This window comes from Rhipicephalus microplus, chromosome X (genome assembly GCF_043290135.1).
Source record: "Rhipicephalus microplus isolate Deutch F79 chromosome X, USDA_Rmic, whole genome shotgun sequence".
In the NCBI taxonomy this organism is placed as follows: Eukaryota; Metazoa; Arthropoda; class Arachnida; order Ixodida; family Ixodidae; genus Rhipicephalus; species Rhipicephalus microplus.
The window spans coordinates 360,351,938-360,378,164 of record NC_134710.1 but is presented as its reverse complement, the minus strand read 5'-3'; the positions used below and the strand labels follow the sequence as shown (position 1 = coordinate 360,378,164).

The 26,227-nt window shown below is 43.0% G+C and overlaps 2 long non-coding RNA genes across 3 annotated transcripts in view; one reads left to right on the top strand and one right to left on the bottom strand.

The window, feature by feature from the left end:
• LOC142776355 (uncharacterized) overlaps positions 1-19,069 on the top strand; it is a 39,233-nt gene extending 20,164 nt beyond the window's left edge. Inside the window, exons 2-5 of one of the 2 annotated variants that reach the window (XR_012887479.1) lie at positions 9,174-9,318; positions 11,733-11,864; positions 17,596-18,089; positions 18,931-19,064. This is a non-coding gene — a long non-coding RNA (uncharacterized LOC142776355). Of the gene's footprint in view, positions 1-9,173; positions 9,319-11,732; positions 11,865-17,595 lie in introns of both variants that reach the window. The other variant, XR_012887478.1, reaches the window with a different exon arrangement.
• LOC142777292 (uncharacterized) overlaps positions 1-26,018 on the bottom strand; it is a 147,716-nt gene extending 121,698 nt beyond the window's left edge. Inside the window, exon 1 of the long non-coding RNA XR_012888013.1 lies at positions 25,861-26,018. This is a non-coding gene — a long non-coding RNA (uncharacterized LOC142777292). The remainder of the gene's footprint in view (positions 1-25,860) is intronic.
• Between the last annotated feature and the right edge of the window lie 209 nt (positions 26,019-26,227).

Sequence of the window (26,227 nt, the reverse complement as noted above, 5' to 3'; positions counted from 1 at the left end):
TCTTGCCGTTTTTGCTGCGTGTAATTCATTCGTCTCTGTGAATATCTTCCAAGGTATTTCTGGGTCACGGTTTTCCCGACGGACGGTTTACAGAGGTCCTGCTTGGCACCTTGATTGATTGATATGTGGGGTTTAACGTCCCAAAACCACCATATGATTATGAGAGACGCCGTAGTGGAGGGCTCCGGAAATTTCTACCACCTGGGGTTCTTTAACGTGCACCCAAATCTGAGCACACGGGCCTACAACATTTCCGCCTCTGCTTGGCACCTCGTCTTATTACACCTTGAAATGCAATGTGTCCAACATGATCACGTCATACAGGCGGATATAATAGTTGCATCGAAACTGCGCATGATGCACCACTTCATGAACTTTCCATTCGAATACAATTCAGATTTTACGCACTCACACCTCTATAGGATGTGTTACGTTCCGTCTTCTTAACGTGATTCGAGAATACCGAGTGCGAGCAGTGAACGCCATAAAGTGGTGTCGAGCAGTGATCGGCGTTGAACAATGAGACTAGATCGCCCATTGTTGTTGCCCATTTTTCCATTTATGAAGAACTATGGTCTATTGTATTCTATCCTCTGTGTTTATAAATGTCTTTTTTTATGAATTCGCTAATGGCTTCTTGAGCGTTTCATGGCATGCTGTGCATGTAACTTCCGGTAGTCTTTTCTGCTTCCACTTTGAAAAACTGGGCACGTATTCGTGAACAATACTTGTATTCAGTGATTTCTTCTCTTTTTGGTATTACTTTAGGTATACTGCCCACCGATGAAATATAATGGCTAAAGTGTTGAGTCGCTGAGAACGAAGACCCTTGCGCTACTGCCGGTCGAGGAGGTTGAAGTTACTTGAAGCTAATGCAAGAACGCCCGTGTTCCTAAGTGTTTTTTTCTCTTCGTTGTAATATGATTATAAATGAAAGTTATGGCCTTGCATGCACTCCACTTCACACTGTTGCGCCACACACCGCCACTCGAATGGAAATTCGTTCTCACTTAACGCCAAAGGCAGCTACCAGGTGTTGCTTCAATTGTTAGGACGTCCTCAATTTCGGTACCGCTGCTTCAGACGAATGCCCTGGCAGGGTCGAGCAGCTATCACAGAGCGTGGTGCTCTTCCTGTCTCGCATTTGTTTGACATATTTTATTTTAGCGTCTACTTTGTTTTCTTCACGTAAGCGGAACGGTTACGCGTCATCTTTCAGATTGTTACAACAGACACTGATTGAATATGCCGCGCGCGAGGAAAACAAACTGGTTCTGTTGCCGAGTATCTCCTCTAGCGATGTCACGCTAACGATGAATGACACTCGTTTCTCTTGTACACAGCACGACACCGACACGAGACGCGGAACACCTGCCTTAGCTTATACAAAAGGCGAAGTGATTGACGCGTAGTCTGTCTTGGGCTTGTCCGTTGTCGTGGTGGCCAGTTCTAGAGTGCGTACGGTCAATGACATTTCGAAACAGTGCGTCGCGAGTGCAAATACGTCTGACAGAATGCTTCTAGCTGGTCTCTCCGCCAAGATATGAAGTGTGATCAGCCTGGGAGTTCCTCGCAACGCACGCAAAGTGTTCTTTTGCAATTCCTGTGTGGTTTGCTTTAGATGCGTTATTTTTGTCGAGTGTTATGTATACCATGTATCCGTTCCGTACGGTGTATATGCTACGTTTATAGTAATGCTGATGTGAATTATGATGCGCTATAGGACGAACACTTGAAAAGGTATGAATGCGTAGACGCATACATACATACATACATACATACATACATACATACATACATACATACATACATACATACATACATACATACATACATACATACATACATACATACATACATACATACATACATACATGCATACATACATACATACATACATACATACATACATACATACATACATACATACATACATACATACATACATACATACATACATACATACATACATACATACATACATACATACATACATACATACATACATACATACATACTCTATCGTGGTAGGCTTATTGCGTATGATGAAGGCTTGTTTCTTGTTTTTCGTCCATTCATATAGCTAGTCAAGATGTCCCACCCGATTCACTGAAAAAAAAACCAGTACAATACCCCCCCCCCAAAAAAAAGCATCATTCATATTCTTTGTTTTGTTGATGTTTGTTCATTTGTTTTTGTTGCCTATAATAAACGTGATAATCTGGTTATTCGACATACAAGCGCAGAAAGAGTAGCAGCCTGATCCAGAGCTATAATAGAGCGTTTTAAAGGGCCATATGACGACTTTCGATGAACGGGCCGTTAGGTCACTAGGTTACGCGTCCGGCATCACTATCGTTTATAAGGAAATCGTTGAGAACGTTCTTTTTCAGTTTAATTTTGACAGTAGGAGGATTTTTCCGTGTCACACATTTAACGTCATTCATTTTACAAGTCGAAATGACTTAGACTCTGCACTATACATAAAACTTCTTGCTTTTTTTGTTCTGCGTTAAAGATGGCATTGACTTCCTGCAGAAATAAAGTATGAAGTTTTAGAGCAGCAGTGACGGATCGCAGTGGTTTCTAAAAGGTCGACTCAAGGGACGTGACAACCGAAAAGCACTATATGTTTGGATATCTTATAGTAATAAAAAAGGCACATGAGAGAGAACATTTAGACAAAAATAAAAACAAATCATAATATTTTGTTCAAACAAAAGGTGTCATTTTTCTGTAATTTACACAAACACTCAAAACTTCTAGTATAGAGGATAAAAAAATTCACGAAGTAAGCAAACCAGAGCCGAACGCCCATCGCTTTTCGAAGGACCGAGTGTTAAGATTGCTTTCTAAACTTCCTTCTTCCAGACCACTTGTTCATCACACGCCTTTTTATAGCCCCACTTTGTCTACGTTTTCTCTTCTTGATGTATTTGTATCTAGAAAAAAAAAAACACGAGGCCAAGAGGGGTGTCGTTGCCGCTGTGCTTTCTCTGCTAGGAAAGGTCATCTTTGTGGTGGATTCTGGCAGCTAAAATGCTTAGGTAGCGCTTCAGGAACATACGTTAGTTTTTTGTTTTTTTGTAATCTTTTCGTTCGTAGTTCTGTCAAAACTAAGTGTCGAAAGCAGCATCTCTTGAGTACCAGAAATTGTTTAATTTCGGCCACAATGCTGCCATGAAATTTGACGCTGTCTTTTTTTCAGATATGTATGTTGCCTTATGGAGTCCTATCTGTTGTCTCTCTCAGTCTTTTAATTTTCAACACTGAATTGCTCGATGCCGTTGTCTACCAATACTTTAGTGACTTAATTCGGTCACGTATGTGACTTTAATAAAACGTGTGCAAACCTCTGAAAGACAGAAAACTAAAGAAAGTTCTCCCGTGAGAATGAACGTGATGCGAAGCTAGATTTTCCAATTATGCTACCGAGGCTTTTACACGACGATTGAAAAACGCGTTTTACATCATTCACACGCTCATCACAATCAGCGCGAAAAAAGGAATACGACAACTCAAGAAGGTGCACGACACAAGTGCTGTGGTGATGAAGCACAGGAATCAGCGCATGCGTCAAATCACTAAAGTGTTTGAAATCATAAAAGCAAGAGACAGGTGCGTGAGCCAGCCTTCAATCACTCCCACACATTCTGAAATTTCATTTCTACCGCATGCTGAATTACTTGCTTGGAGACGGTCGAAAAGATTTTCAGTGCCTTCCTGTATGCTTATATATGCCATGTTTTTTCCCATTAAACTTTCGGTAAATAGCAGCGCTTGCGTCGTTCGTTCTGTTTTCAGGTTCTTTTTTTTCCCCTCTGATCATGGTGAGTATGTTCCAACTAGACCAATTTGCTGCTTTACTTTCTTTCACACATTCTCTCTCACTCGACGGTGTCTGTTGACGGGGCTGGGTGGGGTGAAGCAGTGCCACCGTGGGTGAGTGGTGGCATGAACTTATATGGCATGACACTAACGCCGACAGGAAACCTACTCGGCAGTGACGCAGTTAAAGCATGGGCCCCGGCATACCGCATCTTCGGTCATGTATGGGAGGCCACGCTAAAGCGTATCGATACCAGAAAAAAAAAAAAACACTGGCCGGGCTAGCCTTGCAGGGTCCCTTTATCCGTGGTTACGGTGATTGCCTCTTGCTTTGAGTTAGAGCGTGAAGGCTCCTTGTATAAGTTGTGCAGCTTCCACTTGCACCAATGAATCGACTACACTGCATCGAGTGTGATAGCACCGACTAATAGAACTGCCGCAAAAAGCGCTGCAAAAAGAGAGCAATGTTAACGGGTGAATGTCGTGCCTTGGTGAAGTGAGGCAGAGGCCAGCGGGATCTGGAAGTCGTGCGTGCGTTTGCAGCTCAAGATACAAACCTCTTGATTCCGTGTTGCTGAAGAGTTGTCACACTGTACCGTTCCCCTCTCTAATCGACGACGCTTTGAAAAAGTGCATATCGAGTAGAAGTGCTTATTTTGTGCTTTTTGGTGTCGTCTTCGTGCGGGATTCACAGTACGCTGTGTCTACAGATATATCAATATCATTAGCTACCACAACGATTATATCAAGATTATGGGCTTTGGTCATCGCGAGAGTTGTGCCACGAGGTGTTAACTTTGGCGAATTTGTGTTAAAAAGCTGCCAAAAATCAAAATAGACAAGGCAGACGCTCAGCTATATCACTATATACAAGCACTACTATTGTGACATGTTTCACTTTCACGTTAAGCCAATTACCAAGACGAAGGAAGAAAACGCATCCACGCCAATTTTCTGCCACAATTGATCTAATGATCACCAGTGATGATAGACTTTTCACCTTCATTTATTATAGTTAGTTACCTTGTATGTTGCCAGCTTTTCACTCGTTACAGTTGTTCCCCGGAACAGAACGAAGTTCCTCATGAAGTAATGTTGTCCTAGCTAAGGCTTTTTTTATCCACGCTCTGCGAAATAAATTATGACTATCAGATGATGTTTAACGAGAACGAAATACGTTCCACTTCGCTTTGTACTATTAAAGTAATTATCTAAAGGGGGGATTACAACAGAAGCTCAGATATATTACCTCCTTTTTTCTTGCATCAGTCCTCCTCCCCCTTGCATCAGCCCTCCTAAATCTCACTTGTCTTTCCCAATTCCTTGCTAAACTTTATTGTACAAGGCTGCGCCAAGATTTACCCTCTCCCTCCTATTTTCCTTACTCCTCCCCCTCACTCCCTTTCATCACTCCCTTACATGGTTACACAAGGCTTATATTAGGCTTGCCTATATACAATCCATTTCAGTGATGGTGGCTGCGTTTGTACACGGATCTTTTTTGTATTAGTTGTGTCAAAATGTGACCAGAAGAAAATAAAGTAATTTCTCATTAGAAAATTTGAAGCTTCAACATTGCTATAATGTTTGATTGATATGTGGGGCTTAACGTCCCAAAACCACTATATGAATATGAGAGACGCCCTAGTGGAGGGCTCCAAAAATTTCGACCACCTGGAGTTCTTTAACGTGCACCCAAATCTCAGTACACGGGCCTAGAACATTTCCGCCTCCAATAGGTAACATGTCTTCATTTAACTTCACTGTGGTGCCTCTGACTGAAGGCGATCGCTTTGGTGACGGCACTTTTTATGTTCGAAGGGTCATTTTACGGGCTGCGTTCCAGAGGGAATGTCAAAAGTATTACTTTCTTTCTCAGGCAATGGATGCAACCAATACTAATTGCCTTGGAATTGCAGTGTGTGCATTCGACACATTCGAAGACATTCGAGTCTGAAGAGGCTGTGTTGGGAGCTGCTTGCCACGTACCCGCTTTCTGAGGCGCACAGGACCAGCGCAATCTCATGCTCGAACAGCTCCGCTCCTAAAAGATATTTGCGCCTCATAGAGGTGTTGGCTATATGACTGCCACCACTGGTACAGTCGCCGCAGATGAGCGGCCCTCGTGAGCTTTCACAAATACTTCACGTGCCGCGATGCATAGGCGACATTCACAAGCCTGTAGATGAGGCACCTACAGTCCGGGCTAAAAAAAGAGCGCAAAGTTAAAAAAACAGCAGCCACCACATTTCAACAAAGGTGTAGATAGGACAATAAACACACATATGCCTGAAATCATAGGCTCTTTCAAGCCATAAGAGCAGAAATCGCCAATAATCGTTTAAGAAGATTGTAAAGAACAGCTAACGTTCTCCAAGTTACTTGTAAAAAGAATTGCGTGCAATCAGACACCTACACTAAGCGATGTTTGAACCAAGGGGAAATACATGAACAAAACGTGTGTGCTTGGTGTGGTTCATTCTAAGCACGTTCGAGCAAATCGCACAGGAGCGCGTCCTCGGGATTCTTTTTCTTTTCGTCCTTTATGTGATCTGAGGTGCGCATCCGAAAAGAAAATAGTCGTTAGACGATCGTCTCACAGTAGGTCTATGCTTCCCTTGGGAAATCGCGAAACAGTGTCCCAGTAGTAGTAACTTGAAATTTACGCAGCCATTTCCTTGCACTTTGCAGTCAATACTTATCCTGAAATGTTCGCTTCTCCTTTCTTACCTTTTTAGTTCTCCTTTCTTTTATGCTCTCTATTTTGTCATAATCTCATTGTAGTTGTAAAAGATTTTTCGAGAGAGAAAGACACTAAATCAAACAAAAAGAAACAAACTAGCTACAAGTAAGTTTTTCAGTTCAGTAATGTTGACTTGCCGCTTTTAGCTCCAGCACTTTCAAGGAAACCTAAAACACCTTTTCAAGTAACAATGGAATGGATACATTAAAAGAGCTTATTGCGTCACGAATTCAATGCCACAAAAATTATAAGAGTGTGTCCAGTGCGAGTGGAGTTAGAAAGATTTGTCGCACGCTACCAATCTGATCATCTCTGATCTCGTCCCGACGAAAGCGCACGAAGCTAAGCAGAAAGGAATAGCAGGGGCAAAACAAAGAAAAAAAAGTAAGTCACGCGCACCTTCAGACTTTGAGCACTGTCGTACTTTTTTCACTCTTTTCTCGATGCAGTGTACAACAGGACATGCGGTAGAAAACGTACAATGCCATCTATCAAGCACTATTCAGTAAAAAAAAAATCTCATAAGGTAATCGGACACAACTTCCTGAAAGTGGAAGTGTTCTACGGTACCCCATTTAAGCTATTCTGCCTCCTTGCTGTCGACAAAAACAAAGTTATTTTGCGCAAACCCAAAAGACACGCTTGCATTGACGTGATAAAGTTCGATTGGAGTGAAAATTGACCGTGAAAGAGCCCTCACTTTCTTTCCTCATGTTATTCAGGGAGTAGAAACACTCATGTACAGGACCATTGCCTGTCCTTAATAGTTTTTTTTGTTTTGTTTCCCCATATGCAGCGGGCCACCGTTCCAGAGGGCTAATTTGTCATTAACTCCATGTCCTGTGCCAAGTTCATCATTTGCCTGGGAAGTTCTACGTCGTGACAGACGTTTGAAAAAATGCCTTTCTTACTCTTGTCATGACAATATGCTGTGTACTACACCATATCGCTACAGCAGAAACTGTCACCTTATTTTCTTCCCATTGCAGCTTTCTAAACGAATGATGCAGCAATGAAAAGAGCAGAACAATAGCTTTTCCTTCGAGATGTTTCTCTGCAAGCTATGCATGCTGGTGTCTCTAATGATTCTTTATATCTTATCATTACTTGTTTCTTTCTACTGGGCAAAATATTGGGGATTTTTGCATGACCGGAAGTTTCATACGACAAACGATCTTATTTCTTTCTTGTTGATGACAGCAAATAAAAAATGTGGACAGCTTCACAAGTGGCGCAAGGCTGGACTGACAGTGGAGCTTATGGCCAATCTAGCTTCTGTGGGCTTCTACAAGCTCGACTAAGTCACTCCTATAGCTTTGGCTAGGCATCTCAATCCATGGCTATGTGGAGTGAGCGCAGTGTCGTCGAGACTAAGCGAAGAGAACAATAATTTTACATGTTCATATTTAGCAATATATTCTTCAGCCACAAGTTAGTTAATTCGATGTTAAGTAGCAAGATCTTATTCAGTGTTTTCATCAGCGATATACGAATTAGTATGTCCTTAGTTAGCAATATCTCACGTAGATGAAAAGGTCGAAGAGAGCACATGCAGGCCGAGCACGGTGCTAGCCGTTAAAGGTTTATGATAATGGTAGCGCTTTCTTTTTTCTGTATGGCGTCATGCCGAGCTTAAGCAGCTCCACTGTCAAAAAGAGCATGCATTCGTCCCCGTGGCCACAAAACTAACCATATATCACTGCTTTTTATTTTTGTGTAAACTGAGCCTCCCTACATAAGCTGGTCCAATAGATCTTCACCGTTAACACTGCTGGCGGTATTACAGGTGGTAGCTACCTGACAGGAACTGACAAACATCATAAACAAGGCAGCCGTAGGCTCAGGAAATGGTGAATTTTTTTGTGTGGGTCCACACCCTTCAAAACCATCTCCCAAAGATAGTAGGTGCTCCATTTTTGGTTCTGCGCCCGATAAAACAAAGGTTAAAGTAATGACATCGTTAGTTCGTGTTGTTTGTCATTGTCTGAGAGTAAATGGAGAAGACTGTATATATATTTTCGAGATTTGAAACATGTCGGTGCACTTTACATTGGCCTCGGGCATTTTTTTTGTAGGCTGAAATATCTTGTTCTGGCACCTGCTTTAAAAAAGAGCCTATATTACATTATTCATTACAGTTTTAACAGATTAGCGTTGGTCAGGTCAGGGACAGCAGGTTTAGTTACTTCGCATTTCACGTTGCGAGAATACTCACGGTAAGCATGTGATGAGAACCGGCCTGATGCTATCATGCTAGATCACTGCAGCTCATATACTGTTAACACACTGCCGAAAGTGGCTGCGCCAGTAGAGTGATGAAACTGTGAAAGCTTTGCCAAGATTGTGTTGCAGCATCACTATGCGCATCATATTATCTGCATGTTTGCTAGATTCTCTTGCCATTTATGAGGAATGAATGCTGCAATGCGCAAACACCATGTGACCTTCGCGCAATGACACTCGAAATCTACGTTACGTGTCTTCAACCTTGTAACTCATCCTAAAATTTCTATACTGTTCCACAACGTCATTCTGTCATGACTTTTTTTCTTTCGAGCCTTTTTCCGTCTTTTGATTGATATTTTATATTTTCACATTGAAGGTCCGGCAAAACAAATAGATGTCGTGCTGAGTAGTCGGAGCAACGCTTGGTCGCCTACCAGGGCGACAGGGCTGACGAAATTGAATTTTTGGACCATCCACCCCCCTGGCCTTAAGCCGCTTTGAGGCGCTGACACGACAAAACGGTGAGTGGGTTCTGCAGGCTTCTTGGTACTCTCGGCATCACGTCCTTTCATGTTGCTTAAATTGCATTTGCAGCCTTTTAGGGAGAAATCTGGAGGCTTAAAAATAGGGTTCAGCTTAAATTGAGAACGACGCAGCGACCGATGGAAAAGAAAATGATAGGTGCAACTTTTAGAGACAAGAAGATAGCACTGTGGGTCATGGAACAAACCGGTGTTAAGGATATCAGTGTTGAAGTCTATAAGAAGAAATGGACAAGGGCCGAGCACGTAGAACGTAGGCAGCATAACCGCTGGTCATAAAGAGTAACTGACTAGATTCCCAGAAAAGCCAAACGTACGAAAAGGAGACAAAACTCAGGTGGGCCTACGAGATTAAAAAGTTCGCAGGTATAACGTGGCAACGGAAAGCACAGGACAGCGCTGATTAGCGGGTGATGGAAGAGGCCTTTGCCCTGCACTAGGCGTAGTTAGAATGATGATGATGATGATGATGATGATGATGATGATGATGATGATGATAAATATAATGCAGGTATTGACACTTTGCGATGGTGGATTCGAGTGATATTGAAGAAGGGACTCACGTGGTTGACATAACACGACGAGAGCCTCTCAAAAATGGTCAACTTGCCCTCGTTTAATAAATTTGATCCATCGTGGTGTGTTTTATGAGCAAATAAAGCAAAATACCACATGAACAAACACCAATTAGCAAACTATTCAGCTGTACGTACGTATTTTTAATGCCCCACTGAAAGGCCACTAAACCTAAAGCTCTATCCTGAAGCTTTATCCTAACGCTCCTCAGTTTCCAGTTTCCTAAAGCTTTATCCTAACGCTCCTCAGATTCCAGTGCTAGGAACGCTATTACGTTACAACATGAAATGCCTTTCAGTTATTGTTGATCTTTTCTGCCAATTTCGCAGCTGTTTCAGTAAGTACAACCTCACTTTGTGCAATATAGTTTCAACATGTAAAGTTAAAAATGGCATCTGTGATTATCTTCGCCAATCAAGCACCACCGTAGCTAATTGCTGAATTGTCGAAAATATTAAGTACTTTCCCACATATCAGTGATTCATTTGCTTATTGTGAACTATTTCTCCGAGAAATCTGAGGTCGAGGCATGCTCAACGCTGGCTGCAAAACAGATAATCACCCCTGTACCACCTTGCAAGGAGTGCCGGAAAAAGTTACGTTTAAGGAGAAAGCACCAAGAAATTCGAATCGAGCACTGATGCGCTTGTAGCAACGTAGGCCATTTGATGCCCAGCAAAGAGTTGCCCCTAAATCTTTGAACTTTGTTCACCCCAACTGCAGTCCGAAGTACGCAAGGATAGCTGTTTCAACGATACGTCGAGCGATATGTCACATACAAAAATCGAAAATATTGTGGCAGCTACTGTGACCCACCTTCTTCTCCCCTGCGTAATGGCGATGCAAAGGACTCGGCTGCCTGACGGCGGCCAAATGATGCCGATGAGGACAAAATCGTTCCCAGTGTAACACAATGAACGCATTTCTCTTAACACAAACGCAGGTTTGAACGCTTCACAGCTTTCGCAGCAAAAGAAGCTAATACATTGTTATTCCGGAAAGGCTGGTCAAAAGAGATACCATTAGTTCCTCCTAAGCAGAGAAACTAATGCGTAATTACACATTCTACTACAGCCTGCCCCATCTCCGGCTGTCGCAAGCCTGTTAGCCGGCGTCTGCTGCGCGTTCCTCCACTTCTAGTAGACCGATAGGGGAGAATTGGTATGCGTTTGCGCTCCCTAATTACCGGAGCCAGCGACGACGGTTTTCGGTTGATGTTTGTGGCTTTTGTAGAGTTCTTCGGGAAGGGCGTCGGGCGTCCCCGTGCTTGTTGCTTTTTGTGGTGTCGTGTTTTCATAGAAGGCAAGTGGCGTGCTCTGTGTCTCGTGAGATTGTGTTTCGGATCGCTGAGGCGAACGCCGGGAAGTTCCCGGGAACGCGTGTTTGTTATGGGCTGCAGAACATGTTCACGTGCTAAGACAAAAACAAAAAGTGAAAACAAGGGCAGCGCTTAGACGGAACTGGGGTGAGAAAGAGAGCTGGATCAAGCTTAGCCGATGTTCTGACAATTTATATATGTAGTACGCATGAGAATATGTATATATCTTAATTATTGCTTATGCATAAACAGCTGCTTTGGCGTTTATCTAGAAGAAACATTGGTACAAAACAAATATGGCCTGAGGAACAAAACAGATGTTGTAGCTGATTAACTCAAAGATCAGATAATGCGAGCAGGTAATTCGCTTTGGTGTCTCACCAAACTCCTCATGCATTACAATTAGTAAACGTCAGTTGTAATTGCACAGCACTGTACCTTCAAGCTTCGCTTTAGAATTGTAAATGAAAAATGACTTCAACTCTCCGAATCTGTGCAGGTTCTGCTAAAACAAGCCTGTGAGAAAAATTGCTATTCAGGACGACACAGCTTGGAACGGGGAAGACAACCTGTGTCAAACGAAGTCGAACCGAAAAGAAATTGCTGATAGCCACAAATGCAGCATGATGCGGTAATTCTTCAACATTCTTCGTTCGTTTAAGATTCACTTAATTAAGAGCCAACGTGCGTTGTTTCCGGGTGAAGGACCCACCGAAATACTTTCAATTCTTCAAGTAGCTGATGAGCTTAGTAACTCGTACGAGCTTGGTACGAGTTATGTGTTGTTTGCATTGCTCTGTACACGCCCGCGGCGAATTACCCGGAGACTATAGATAGGTTGAATATGTGCTCTAAATAGCCCCGCCGCGGTGGTCTAGTGGCTAAGGTACTCGGCTGCTGACCCGCAGGTCTTGGGTTCAAATCCCGGCTGCGGCAGCTGCATTTCCGATGGAGGCGGAAATATCGTAGACCCGTGTGCTCAGATTTGGGTGCACGTTAAAGAACCCCAGGTGGTCAAAATTTCCGGAGCCCTCCACTACGGCGTCTCTCATAATCATATGGTGGTTTTGGGACGTTAAACCCCACAAATCAATCAATATGCGCTCTAAATAGCTACAGTGCATGCGCGAAAATTTATTGTGGGTATAAGATGCAGTAACAAAGCGCGGAAGTGTGGGCTTCACACCCTCAAAGCAATCATAGCTTCAAAACATGCGATCAAGCTCTTGGGTCTGCCTACAATTATTCACAGTCCACACCTTGAAATCGGGTAGTTTCGCGAACAGTAACTGATCAATTTCAAGGGCAAGCTTTGTAATTGCCCCGCGATGGTAATCTAGAGGCTAAGGTACTCGGCTGCTGACCTGCAGGTCGCGGGATCGAATCCCGGCCTCGGCGGCTGCATTTCCCATGGAGGCGGAAATGTTGTAGGCCCATTTGCTCAGATCTGGGTGCACGGGGAAAACTCCAGGTGGTCAAAGTTTCCGGAGCCCTCCAGTACGGCATCCCTCATAATCAAATGGTGGCTTTGGGACGTTAAACCCCACGTATCAATCAATCAATCAGCTCCGTAAGTGTCAAAGTGAGACCAAGTAACTGTTTTTGAAACAAACTAGCAGATGTGACGTGCAAATCATGAATTTAGGAGATAAGCGCCGCAAGAAGAATGCTCAAAAGGCAGCATTTTCGGGGCATAATATTATTGCGTTTACATCGAGAGGAGTTAACGACCTTAATATTGCCCGAAACTAGTGAGGCATCAAGCGTAATTATTAAAAAGTACTTTCACTGCATTCTTGCGAAAGCAGCACGAAGAATCAAACTGTAGCACGTATTAGGCATTGCGCTCTCTGTCTCAATGACGTGACTACACACCCCGCAAATCATATTTGCACAAGTGGTGCTACAGCAACTGAAGGAAGAAAGGAAGGAAGCAACAAAAGGGAGAAGGCAGGGAGGTTAGCCAGAAAGACATCCGGTTGGCTACCCTACACTGGGGGATTAGGGAAGGGGACAAGAAAGATGAGAAAGATTGAAGAAAGGGAAAAGAGAAAAAAGGAGAGACTGACAGTAACTTCAGTGCAGCGTATAGAACTCGACCGCATGTCAGAGGTGTTCACACGAGCCCGTATTTCTCAGGAAACACAGCAGGGCTTTCACTGCCTTGTGGGCTGTCGAGGGGTGTGGGCGTTGCTGTAATAGCACCTGCACAGAAAGAGGCCGATCATCCAGTCACAGCATTGCGTTGGCAAGTACTCGTCTGTCTGAGGCAAATCGTGGACAGTGGCACAGCAGGTGTTCGATATTTTCATCGGTGCCGCAAACATCGCGTGCCACACCGTCAGTCATTCTGATTAACGTGGTATAAGCTTCCGTGAAAGCAACTCCCAGCCAAAGGCGATAGAGAAGCGATCCTCCACGTTAATGTAGGCTGGGTGGAGGCCGGAGTTGTAGCGAAGGGTCAAGGTCGTGCAGTCTTGTACGTCGTATACTTAGTGTGTTCCATTCAGTCAGTGTGAGACTGTGGGCCAGTTGACGAATCCGCCACACCGCGTCCGCTCTTGAGAGAGGAATTGCAACGCTGTTTGTTTCATCATGTGCTGTGCGAGCAGCATGATCTGTAGAATCATTTCCGTTTATAGCGCGATGCCAAGGTAATCAATGAAGATGATATCGGGGCCATTTTGTATTAAAAGGTGGTGAAGTTTCACGGTTTGGTAGGTCAACTGCTCGTGGCATCCGCGTCGGAGAACTGACAGCAGGCACTGTAACGCTGGTTTTGAGTCAGAAAACAAGGTCCATTTACATGGTCTTTCTTAAGAATCGGCGAGTTTCAGTGCACTGATCAGAACCTCGAGTTCTGCCGTCATGGACATTGTCGCATGTGCAGATACAGCATCATTTATTATCGCCATAGTGAGGTCCAGAACACGGGATGGCTTTATGCTCTCCCATAGTAGAGTACCTCGTACGCTAAATTGTTAACAACTTTTTCTAAACACACCAGATATTTGCGGCGGTAGTCGTTCAACGTTTGAGGGGCCTGTTGTACGCCCTGGTAGGTAATTACCAGACTTCATCAGTGCTTGGACAAGAAATACACAGCTAGTCATTTACTACATGTGATATCATAGCCTATACTCTGACGCAATCTGCGCGTAGTATCGTTGTGTCTTTGGACCAGGAAAAAGCGTTTGACAGACTAGAGCACACGTATATTTTTAATGTGCTCACAGCCTTCGGCTTTCCTCATTCATTTGTGGAAATGATTAGAAATACCTACACTGGTCTGAAAAGCACACTAGTTCTGGATGGCTGGGGAAGTGCTGCCTTTTCCAGAACACGTGGGGTTTATCAGGGATGTCTATTGTCTCATGTGCTATTTGTCCTTAGCCTTGAGCCATATTTGCGTGCACTTGACGCGGATTCACGTGTCCGGGGTCTTTCGCTTCCTCGTAGCAGTGTCGTGAAAGTTACAGCTTTCGCTGACGTTATAACCTTGTACATTTCAGATGAAGATAGCCTTTCACGCAGCCTGCGTGTATTTCCCAGTATGGAGACATTTCAGGTGCAGCGTTGAACATCTCCAGATCCCGGTATTTTTTCATTGGCTCTCCAAACTCCAGGCTTAGTGCCGGTTTTCCTATTCAGCTGGCCGCGTCCCTTCGTATTTTAGGTATTTTATACAACCACTACAGCATTCGCAAATTCGTTTGGTTAAACGCTCTCGAAGAAGTAAGACTGAAAATTCAGGATGCATGGTATTTTGACTTTCCGCTTCTTGAGCGGAGGAACTTTGCGCAGACTGTATTTTGCGGTCGCATTTGGTACCTTTCTCACGTCATGCAATCATCTTTACGTATCGTGCGATCACGGCAGTCTGCTTTGTGTTCCTTTTTCTTTTGGTCATTCGGCACTGAGTTGGTCTCTCGTGCGGCACTGGGACAGCAGCGTTCTCAGGGAGGCTTTGCTTTCCCTTCAGTGTCCATACGCTGTCGGCTGCTGGCACTGCGCTTCCTTTTGCTCCTAGTGCAATGGGAGGCATGTCCCGCACGAACGCTGGCATATTACTTTCCGGGTACTCACTTTCCACATTTGATGCCTAATGTGCTCCTTAACAGGGGGCCGCAGTCAATAACACTTCCTGCGTTTTATGCAACAACTGTTGCATTTTTTCACCATGTCCAGTCAACCTGTCCTATCATAGATGTGTTGAACAACCACATAGTTGAGACAACTGCTGCTTTGTTGCTTCCGTTGGTCCCCCCAGCCCGCTGTGCTTGCTCTAAACGGGTGTCTTGAAGCACGTTAACGGTTTCTTTTCTGCCTGGACACCTCCTAGACTTCATGTGGCGCCTGGCATGGGGTGAGCTTTCGACTCTCAACCGCTTCGAAAGGTGGGGAATGGTCCAGTCAGCAACATGTCCGAACTGCTCTCTTTGGGAAAAAAATCTGCATTTTCTAAGGCATTGTGTTTTCTGGGCGTTGTGTCTTCTGGGCGTTGTGTGTGAGGCCGCTTCGCTTGTCTTCTCATTGTTGCCGGCGCTTTCTGCCTCTGGCGCAACCGCTGCGAGGCGGTTGCAGCGGGCCGCCGCCGCCGCGCGCTCTACCCGATCCTAGAACGATTGTCCTCGGAGCTGCTGTCTGTTTTGTCGGAGGAGCTCTTCTTCCTCGGTGAAAAGGAATTTCTTCGGCGCTGGTTTTGCCCTTTTGTGTCGGTCAGTGACGGACGAGTGAAACTTGTCTTTCGGCCGGCCTAGTATTGGTAGGCTGATGTGTCTATGCGAAGGCAGAAATGGCATGCCAACATGTAAATATGCAAAATGTACATGTTACTGTTTTATTTGTGTCTCTTGTTTACCTTGAAATATTTTTTGTTGTCGTGTTTGTGTGAACTATCAAATGTACATGTTCCTTCAACGTCATCTCATATCCATGTTCATGTAAATGACGTCTGTTTTATCATCATCGTTATTGTATGTCCAAGAAGAAAATGTTCTGTTGAGTGTTTTTGACGTTTGTGACAATACATTTTTCTAAATACTGTCTCAAAACACCGAGTTACCCCTTGTGATGGTATAACCACTGCTCCACCTGAATTAGACGGCGTAGTCGAGCCATCCTTGTAAATGTGCACGTGGTTACTGTAGTTTTCTTCTAAATGTTTTGAACTGAATGTAAAAATTAAACATATTGGCCCAATAGACAACCTAAAGTCAATTCTTAGCATAAAATTTGATAATAGATTTCTTTATAACGCAAAACAATTGGAACATAGGTACCTAAATTACCAGTTAGAAAATTGTCTAGCTCACCTGGAAATAAACCATACTATTGCGACTGATGCATCTGTTTCCAAAGAAAAGGCTAGGGTTGGCATCTTCGCTCTTTCTTTTGACTGGTCCTTTTCAATTCGACACCCAGAATATACCCCTTTATTCATTTCAGAATTATTTGCTATTGTTCTTGTCCTAAGCAAATTGCCCTCAAGCGAATCATCAGCAGTGATCATTACAGATTCATTATCAGTGTGTAATGCACTTTCTGCGGCAGCAAATTCAGAGCTGATTAATTCGTTTCGTCACTTCATACCAAAAAACGTAAAAAAGCTGCATTTGCTATGGGTACCAGGCCACCGCAGATTATATTTGAACGAAATGGCAAACTCCTTTAGCAGCAGTATCCCTGTGGCGGCCCACCATCCCAGCTTTGCCAGATACGGCCTACGTGACAGCGCTAAGGTTCCGAAATGCTTGATTGCAATGGGCAATAAGTAATTTGGATACTTTTAAAGATTTCGAGCATTCAAGGTATTGCTGCAATAAACAGTGGTGGGTATCTTGCCAGTTAGAAGTCACTTATATCAGATTGTTCTGTACAGTTCCACAACAAAATTATAACCTTAACAAAGCTCGACTCAAGGCGTCACCGCTGTGCGTTTTTTGCAACAAAAGTTGAAACAATTGAACATTTCTTTTTATTTTGTCGTAGCACTTATCAGAGAAAAAGATATTTAGAAGCCCCTTTACCGAAGTTAGGAATACAAGTGAATGTACCAGTACGTTTATCACTTGGTGGCACTCCATTTGGTTACTGCCACAAGGATATATGTTCCGCTGTGTTTGACTACATCAATGCAACTAAGATATTACCGTGCCAGTGAATCCCAACCTTTTCATATCTTTAGTTTAAATTCGCAGCTATGCCTGTTAGGAACAAGAGATGGTTTGACCGCTTGCTCAGCAACCGTTTGTGTTTATTGGCAGTTTTACTCTAAAATAACTTTTCAGATTGGCTATAATTTCATTTTAGTTTCATTTAATTAACCTGCTGCCCGGTTCCTGGCCCATCCCCCTTTGTAGACGATCGCCATTTATCTGAGGTCATCAGCATCAGCATCATAACGAGATCGAGCACGCTGGAGTGAAGATCCTGGGTGTCGCGCGACTGCGGTGTCGGGTTCCGGACCCGAACGCGTGAAGTCAGGCAAGGCCAGGACGCTTCAGCTGCCCATTGTATGTTCAGAGGTTCGCGGCCTTCCAGGATTCTGGCCGTGACTCTTTAAGGTCACGTCCCAGGTGTCCGTTCCGGCCGTGACTGTTTAAGGCCACCTCCTAGGTGTCCAGGCTTTGACTCCGGTCCCGTACCACCCGTGGATGGTGGAACCTTCCGGGTAGTGATCACCTCCTCGAAACGAGCCAGCGTCGGTGAGCAGCCGCAGTTCTTGCGGGGTCAAGGACTACCGCGTTGTCCGCCAAGCGTCAACGTGCTGGACAGCGCGTGAATCCAGCTGCTGAGATATCGGCAGCGTCCGCCGCCTCAACCCACCAAACCACCGCCACCATGAACGCCACCGGTGACAGTTGATTTTCACAAACATTATAGCTGGACAACTTATAGGACATGTTTTAGTTTGTCAGCTTAGACTCGGGGTGCACATTGAAACTTTATCTTTTTTCCCCTTAATTATGCTTAACGTTTCCACTTTTCTTACTTTAAACGGCTTTGTAATTTCTTAGCTCTCAGGCTTTCTCTCCGAGCAACAATTCACTCAACCATAAACATGCATCACAGGTACCCTAGCTCCCATAATAATGCAGTTTTACGTAACGCTCAGAGTTGCGAATTGAAGCTTTGAACAAAGCGTGAATTAATGATTAACATCGCTTGCAATCGTAAACGTTGCGAATATCTCGGCGTAATTAAATTTCGACCAGTTACACTAGGCTAAATCCAAGTGCAAATAACTCGCGATTCAATATAGCTGTGTGTTTTTTTTTATTGTAATAGCAATTATGTGACACTCTCGAGACAGTTGCTGCCAAGATTTGACTTATATTAAACACGGTTGCTGGTTTGTCTCTGCCTCTTTCTTGAGGATGTTTCGGGCAAGCCGTAGCTCGAAACCCTCAAGTCCGAAGAGAATGCATGGCTTGCCGACCTTCCTGCTCCCCTGGGAAAACTCACATGCCGTGGGTGCTCCTCCCAGTGAAAGTCTTGGCACTGACCCTGTGACCCCGGTGTCCCCCACCCTAACCAAGTGGCAACACCGGCCTTTGTTTTATATTAGATATTCATCTTGCTGAAACATTCGAAACATTGACTACAAGCTATTCAATAGTGTAATTCATTATTCGATTAGGTTTTATTCAGTTCGAATATCGAGCCTTCTAACACCCCTATTTTATTTCCTACAGCACCAGCTAAAACAGAGGATCAGCAGAACCACTCGTTGTGTGTGACGCACCTCTCTTCTGTGCCTCGTCTTTCGACTGGTATAATTTGTCTAGCAAGAACGCGCAATGCAGTCTTGATTCATAGTGAAAATGAACCAAATTAAAATGCTCACGAACTTCCACATTTGTTTTATTCAATGAGTTCTTGATCTTGCGATAAAAATCTGCACTTTTCCTGATAATAACATCGTATACGCCATTAACTACACTTATGTGACACGTGTCGGTAGTCACGACAGCTAAAGGTTGAATTGCGACAGGGCTCGCTAGTCACATACATCACCTAGAAGTCATAAACCTGGATGAATCACATTCCCTTTACATCACTCGCGATTTGTATTGTAATAAGTTTCACATAGAAAAAAGTAAAAAAAAAACTCGGAGCCAAGAAAGCAGCCGTAGAACGTTCCCGTAGCATGTCTGCGACGCTCTGCACTGCAAGGATACAACGGGGACATCACTGATGCGTCCGGTCAACGCTGCACGTGAATCACAGTGCCTCATCCTCGCTCAGCTCTAGGTGATACTCCACACACCCATACACGCAAAAAAAGTCTAACACCAACAAAAGGTATACGCTATGCTTTTGCAGGAGCCATCTTCTATTATAATGTCTTTCGAAATTTTTTTCCTGCATCATGTATGCGACGATTCAAGTTGGCCCAGAGTGTTAAATAACCGTCTTGCTGTTACTTGTCACTGATTTCGCTTGTTTAAAATGTTCTTATTTCGAAGTACGGTCACAACGACGTGACTCACGTCTCTTGGTATGTCACGCCAATAACGCCGACCACGCAGTTTTCGCCAGAAACAAAGAAGAAGCTAGGCCTTTATATTGCATGGGCAAAAAACATTCACTAAAAAAATATTGCTAAAGAAGAAAAACAATAAATTTTTTTTAACGATTCATACGTCAGCTTGGTTTACTTAGTAAAAACATGACTGTCACCATTCTTCTAACGTTACTCACGAAGCACTATGAAATTTTGATTTGTCTTTGGAGACTGCGAATATTTTAATATAAAATTGATGACTGCTTTCGTCCGCAAACATTAATTTTTTCAGATAATTGGAAAATTCTTATTTATTTATTTATTTATTTATTTAAAAGTACCTAACAGGCCCCTTCATGTGGAGCATTGAGTGCAAAGCACCAAAGTGGCGCTGAGAAACATTTTGTTGGTGCCATAGGCTGTGTGTGCAGTCGGTTTGTCAAATAATTTTGCGATTTTATAGGCTGGCTACTTAACTACGGACAAACTGAAAATCAGGATACATAAATAGGTGTGCCCAGGGTTCCATAGCAAGCACAAAAACTCTCGGTTTCCCATAAGGCGGGTGGCAGAAGAGCAAAGTTTGCATCGCAGCACCTCCTCTCACTCCCCACCAGCTGATTAGCCGAGCCCAGAAAACTTGGTTTAAAATGGATAAAAAAACGCAAATTGCATGCTTCTCTTAATCTCGTGCATCTCGTGCACATGCCTGTACATGTACCTGTTCATGTGAGGTGGTTATAAGGAACATTGAAAAACATAAGCATCTTTCATTGCATTTGAAAGGTGTAGACTCACATCAAAAACTTACAAACGCGCGTAGCTTGCAAAAGTATATACATAAACTAGAAAAATACCTTATATCAAATAAACATTACATGGACATACACAATAACTAATGAAACTTTTGAATATTCTGCAAGGAACGAAGTAACTGAACGTTCCTTGGCAAATATAACTGCTCGAATCGTCCTGAAGGCAAACACTCATCACGAGTATCTTACATAGAAATCTACGTGTAACCTGAAATCACCTTCGCTTGTTGTTGTAGCGGTAGTATATGCAGCTCTCATAAAACATCCATGAGTCCCTGCTAAATGAGGTTTACCTTTTTTTTTCTTTTGCAAACATTGTTTCAGTTACTGTATTGTTGAGCAGTGTATGAGAAATGAAGACATTAGCTTCACCACACTAAAACAACTTTGTTATCTTGCGATCACTATCAGGGGTCTACTGCCTCATATTTCCTGCAATAAAGCACTAAATTGCAAGTAATTGCCAAAGAAAACTCTTCGCGATCTGCAGTGGTTTATCCGGCCCTAAACTCATTCACTGCGACAAGACTCTCACAGAGGTCCCCACTATCTTTCTTGCTTTGTCGCTTCTAAAATAATTGTCTTATCCGAGCTTTACTACCTTTGATGAATACAACCATCATTGTGTTCTCGGAAAAAACGGCGAAATATGCCATCAGTAAAACTGAAAGAACGAGATAATGAATGTAACATGATTCTTGAACTCGGTGACAAACTTTGTTTTCGCGTACTTATACTGAACACAGAATAGGCTAAGTTATATTATGATGACGAAACAAAAATGCACATTGCATCACTTGCATCTACATGACAAACATAACTGGTACTTTATAACACAAATGACAAGGCATACGCATAATTTATGGCACAATATAAGCATTAAGATGCCATCATGAGGCAACTAAGTCGTTCCGTCGCATTCTTATATGTGTGAATGGGAACGACATGATGTACTTGTATCACAAATACAGCAGTCACGTATTGAGAAACTTGCCATGACGTGCATGTAGTCTTACTAGTGGCTACTTTCAGGAAGTTCATTTTGAAAGGGTCCACATAGCGGTACATCTTAGCCTTAACACACCACCCATATCTTTTCACAAATGACGAAGTGGACTCATAGACGTGTAGAGTCAAAACAAGTTTCCGGGAGAAAAAAAAAGATCTTGGTGTTTTAAAAGTTCTTGCATACTCAAGAGCCCAACAGCTTTGATGGGCTTATCTTGCAAAAGATTGAACTGCAACTTAAGATTTTTTTACTAGCGTGTCCTTAATAGTCTTGTTTCAATCACATTTGTATCATTCTTGCATTCACTGCCATGCAGTCAATACAGGTACTCAACCGTATCTCTGGTTAACAATATATATGCATTTGATTGACCTCCTATATTACGTTATTTTTTTATCCCTAGCTTCCATCAACAAACATTGAAATGTTTGCAGGTCACTTGCACGAGTGATGAATATGCGCACTTCTGCTGCTTTCCTGCTCAATGTAATTACCAAAAACGCTAGGACATAAATGACCACCTTAGTTTGATTTCATGGTTTCGTGACTCGGTTCCTGTCGATAAGGAAGAGCCCGCAAATGAGCCCGTGCAGGCAGCTATAGTAACAACGAACATTGGAACAGACCGCCGGAAAATTAGTGATTACGCATAGGGAATTTGAAAATTTTTACACAGTTAGGATCTTGAGAGGTGGGGCAAAAAAAGAACAAAAAGACATGGCCTCCATACATAAAAACAGAAGCAACGGTGCTACGCTACTAAAGTACACGGTCGCGAATTTCACGAGTATTTGCTTCCGAACAGGATTTTAAAGATTGTGCAAACATTCTAGCAAAGATTCAGCTTGAGGCACATAATCTTACTCGTAATGAAAAGCAAATATTCCATTTTCAAAGAGTGAAGTGTATTGCGTGCTAGTAAGAGCAGTTCGATTGAGTACAGCTGTACCATGCAACAAAATTACTTCACTGGGACGTACGAACAAGAGAGCGTGGTCTCAATGTAACTTATACAGGACTGCAATATAAGCACAGACCACGGATCATCGATCTAAACACAGCAAAAAAGCAAAACAAAAAAGAATTAAGTTCGAACAGAATCCCGTATTATTTTGAAGAAAGGCAGCATTTTTTTCCTCGTCGGTAACATCTAAAACGGCAGTAGGGGAAATACAATATTCCAACTCCCCGCCCCAAAAAATCATGTATGCCACATTCTGATTAGAACTTCTTCACCTTGCATTTCGATTTGTTCGGTATAAGGTACCTAACCATGATCATTCTAATTTTCCTGTAACAATGGGTATGCAGCTCGTCTGGGTCGTTGGCATGATTTTGCGATACAGCGCCTGTGCCCCAATACGAACATCGTGACAGAAAATAAGTGTTGACAAGATGCACCTCTCTTGCACTGATCGCCCGAACAAACGCACACGACGTGCCAAACACCTTTGACTGTCATGCATTCAAACATCGTATGGCGAATTGCTTCTCTTTTGCCCCAGTTGGAGCAGTAATCATTCGGAACTACGACGTTTAAGTATATGTTACTCTATACGCCGCACTGTGCCAGTCTCTGATGAGTTGGCAGCGTGTCACACTGGCGCAGCCAATCGAATTCTCTAGCGACTTCCGGCGTATAGTTGCTCTGCCATCTCATCCACTTGTTGGACCTCTATCTGTTTTTCCTCGTTGGTAATGAAGTGACTGATCCTAGTTGGAAAAACTGATCGTTTAGAAGATCGTTGCCGTGACTCCTCGAACGTCTCCCTGCTTTTACTGACATGAACTTCTGAAATCAACGCACACAATGGTTTGTCATGTATCTGATCCAAGTTTGCTGCAATGCTTTCGGAGTAACTTGTCATTGCGCGCAAGCATGTTATGTTTTGGGAAACGTAATATTTTTTTTTTCTTGAAGCCACTGGGCTGATAAAAAAGCATAACCAAGCCTGTAGTAACGTTGAAAGCAGATCCTCATTGTTCTTTTTCTATTTCATTCAGGTGATGAGTCCGTATAAAGAAGGAAGCTTGATAAGGTTAAAACTAATCTGGATCTTGTTTTGTTCATGCTCTGCCAAAAGGAGCTTGGGCATAAGGTGAGTGAGGGTGAAGAGAGGGGAGTAAAGAAGACGCTGCAGTAAACTTGCCTCCAATAAATAATAAAACTTGCGCACGCCTATAATGTGAGTATCTTATTTTTTAGGGTAGAAGTTCATAAAGGCGTGGGTCTGTCCATCATTTGTATGTATGTACGTGACCATCTATTGTTCCACTTTTGCCAACTGCCCACTACTTCATCCTTGCAAACATCCCACTACGCCCCATGACCGATCCACCACTACATCGACCATAAAGTTGTTATAATGAAAAAGGAATGGAAGCGACGTATTGCTATACCACTTACGAATAATAAAATTTCTTGTATAAACATATGCAGTGTTTGTCACGTCTTTGATGATGTAGTGGGCGATATTCGCAGATGGTTCACGCTTTAGCGACGGAACCTTCTAGCGCTTCGGCCCATTCATCTTTTCACTCCGTGGATATGCTGTGACTTCTTTAACAAATAATGCGACTTAGGCGTCGCATGCATAAAGACTCCAATTGTTTTGTGCAACCATATGTATTGATACAGAAGATGTGATAGTAAAGAGCTTTGTACTCTGTAAATCTTCGCACACAGGCTACTAAGAGGACTCAATCTTTATAACTATAAGAGATAACTATTCACAGTTTGATTATAAACTAGCAGGCTTCTCCGCTTTTAAACCACAGTATTGATACGTGCATTATGTGCGTCAACGATAACTCTGGTCTCTGAGGCAACGAAGGAAAATCGGGCATGCTGCTGTGACTGGAATCTCTGCCACACTTTTTTTTCTCTATAAATATTTATACACGCAAACATTACTTTAACTCTTAAGTAATCGATATTCATTTGGTTCAGAGTATACACAACAAAAGAAAACGTAAAGCTCTGAATTAAGTGTGCGAGATCTATTCTTCAATAGTACAAAGGCTTATGTCGACAGGATGCGTCGAAACCACGAACGATACGTGGATCACTCAGTCATCACCGTAAAAGCCATCGTGAAAAAAAAAACTTCTATGGTCAGTAAAATTAAACACTGTTATCTACTGTGCACAGCCATGTCATGTGTGTAGTGGGCCGATAATTTATAGCGACTATTCAGTTTTTTACCTTCACGTGGCAGTTGTCCGCTAAAAAAGATACTGCGAAGTGCGCGAGGCTGCTATTAGCAGCTTTACGCTGGCGTCATTGGTGTAGGTTATAGCATTCAATTTTTTCATCAAAAGTGCATCATCTTTATCCGTATTCATTGCAATATAAAATACAAGTAACATTGCAGAATAACGTGCATTTCAATGTAACAGATGAACTGCGCTTCCTCAGAGCTATCTGCTCATTGCATATTTTTTTTTCCACACCGGTTTCTTCAACATAACACCTGCAACGTAATACACGGCTCATTACCTCTGACAGTATTCTCCCACAAGGGTCTTCTCGTCCCCATAAAAAAAAGAATTTATGCCTAGTGCACAAACAGATAGGCGTTTCTTCTTGAGGAAAGCCAATCAGTTTTGCTTCAATTTTTGAAGTAGAGATGACTCATGGCTCAGTAGTGCAAGTCATGCAGTAAATTCACTCGATGACAAGCTCACTCGTTCATATCACTGCTCGTTAAAAGATCGTTAATTTTAAGGCTCTCATTTGTCGCCAAAAATTATAGGACCACTTTATGATGCCCTTAGAAAAGTATGATGAAGTTTTACGTGAAAAAAAAATGGCAACAAAAAACTACGGTGGTTTCTGAGACATAAAATTGCAATCTTATGGTGAGTCAATGTGACAACGCATTTGGATAATTTTAAGAAGTTTCCTTTTCTATTTTACTTGCAATCAATTTGTGGTAGAGTCGAACGTACTCATTTCTTTTGGTCCAGTCTGGGTTCATTCCAACAGGCCTCCGTCTATGAGCATACATGCAACAGCACATCGCCACAACCGCTTATCTGCGATGGTATATGAATAACCAACACACTGCCCAGAATCACCTCACAGTAATAGGCAAACAGTGGCTGCTGAATTGGAATTCTCCAGTAAATGTACCCGAAGCCATTGCACGATTTTATTGTCACAATGAAGCTTCATACAGTTCTTCAGCTATTCGCTGTATTAAGAGTGCGCATAGTGTGCTAACTGTGGCTGTCAACAAATTCTGTCTCTCCTGGAGCACGGATAATGAGAGCCAAGGCAGTTGAAACTTACATTACAGCTTTCAAAGGCGAGGTAGCAGAGCTTGCGAAGAGGACCTTTGCCCAACCAATCGTCGTCGGTCCAGTTTGGCAGACTGGATAGATTGAATGTGCGCAGGCTCTTTCAGGGCATTCGCAGGCAAACTGCTTCGGATGGCAGCAAATCGATGATGTTCCTGCGGGGAAAGAAAACGCTTGTATTGAGACAAAACATAGGTGCTCTGAAAACGCAGGGTTTTGCTGAGGTCCTCTCTCGTTTCTGATGGATGGAAAAGTCTGACGTGGAAATGATATTTGTAGGTCGTTTGTCTGGCTGCCGTAGTTTATAATATCTTAGCTTGATATAATGACTGTGATATGATATGGCTGTGTGAATATTT